Raw genomic sequence first — 1,686 nt, forward strand, 5'->3', positions numbered from 1 at the left:
CTCCCAGGATCAGCTGCCCGGGGTTGAGCCAGCGAAAGGGGGGGGGTCTCGCTGCTCGAGGTGGGGGTCCAGCGCATCCCGTACCCCGCAGCACTGCTCCGCACCACCGCAACTCCCTGCCCGGGCTCCGAAAGGCCGTCGGACAAGGCGAAAGGCCGTCGGAGAAGGTGCTGAACCCCTCCGTTTAAAAGCGACAATTTTCCTGACAATAGGTAGAGATTTCCCGACACCGGTACTTCTCAGCCCCGCTCTTCATTTGTACTTCATCTGGGAGGAATCTTGTCGTCTGGTCCTGTCGCGACACGGAGGCCGGTACCGCGCAGCGCAGAGGGAGCGAACCGTTGCCTTTGAATAATATATTCTTGCATTAAAAGCTAACATTATGCCGAATGGAAACGTTTTACCTGGGAAAGCTTTGTACCAGAAATCACCCGGCACGTATATCATTATTTCCCTTTAAGCTCAGAGCACAAAAAGTCTCCTACTCGAAATCCAACTATGATGGAAATTAAATCTGATTGGATTCTACAGAAACGCCAGAGAGTCCGGTTTTGCCTGGCTTACGGAATCGGACCTGTTTTATCCCCCCCCGAGGATAAAATAGGCCCTTTCTGGATTTCACGTTCCCTTGCAAATAAGCCCCCAGTAATTGCGGTCACACCGGCACCTCGCAGCGGTTTCCGAGCCCGGGACAGCGGCTCCGAGGGCTGCCTGAAACGTCCCTCAAAACACCCGGCCGCCTTTGGCTATCTTAGCGCTGCGGGTCCCTAAAATAAACTCGATTTTGCGGTTCAGCAGTAGCTGGGTGTAAATTGCCGGCGATCATTGTGGTCTCCCCCTTTCCTGGCGCCCCCGTCCCGCCGCCCCCCCCCGGCCGGAGGCAGCGGTTCGGGGAGCGGGGACCCCCCTCTCCTGCGCCGGGGGTCTCGGGCAGGGAGAGAGGGGAGAAAAAGCGGTTTCACAGGCTGGAAAGTGGCTTTCCCCGGAGTCCCACAGGAAGGCAGCTACAAGTGTCACACTCAAACAGGCTTTGGAGAGGGGGGAGTCGGGCGCCCCAAACCGACTCCTTGATCTCAGAGGTGCGGGGCACAGGCGGATCGGGCTGCGCTGTGACCCCGAGACAGAGCATCCCTTTTCCGAGACCTTTTGTTTCCCTCTGAGGTCAGTTCAAAGTCCTCCCCTAAATCGCCTTCCTGCAACCTCTGCACTTGATACGAGAGGCGTGCGGGAAAATCCTAGAAGGGATTTCTGGATAAATTTCTCGGCTGTTCAGTGGACTAGTGTTAGAGGAGAGGAGAGGAGATTCTTTAAGAGACATTCATGTACCTTACTACGTAGAAATTAAAACGTAGAATCTGTAAGAAGAATAGAGAAACTCGAGGTAGTTAAACGAAGCATTAAGAAATCCGCCATAAAGTTACATTCATCGGGAATGGGACGGGAAATGTAAGAAAATTGCCTGGATCTAATTTGAAGCTGAGAGCACTAAATCCTGCGAGTCCGCTGAAGTCTGGAGCGAGTCTCCCTCCGATCGATGGTGAGAGAGGGGCGCGCCCCCCCCTCCCCACGGCTGAGATGTTCACAAGGGGCAGAGACAGACTATTCCAACATAATGCAATATAAAAGAAAGAAATAAATAAAAATCGATCGACCCAAATATATTGCTCAACGGTGGAGCCAGCGCGC

The sequence above is a fragment of the Calidris pugnax genome, unplaced genomic scaffold, assembly GCF_001431845.1.
Source record: "Calidris pugnax isolate Ruff unplaced genomic scaffold, ASM143184v1 scaffold14, whole genome shotgun sequence".
NCBI classification, from domain to species: Eukaryota; Metazoa; Chordata; class Aves; order Charadriiformes; family Scolopacidae; genus Calidris; species Calidris pugnax.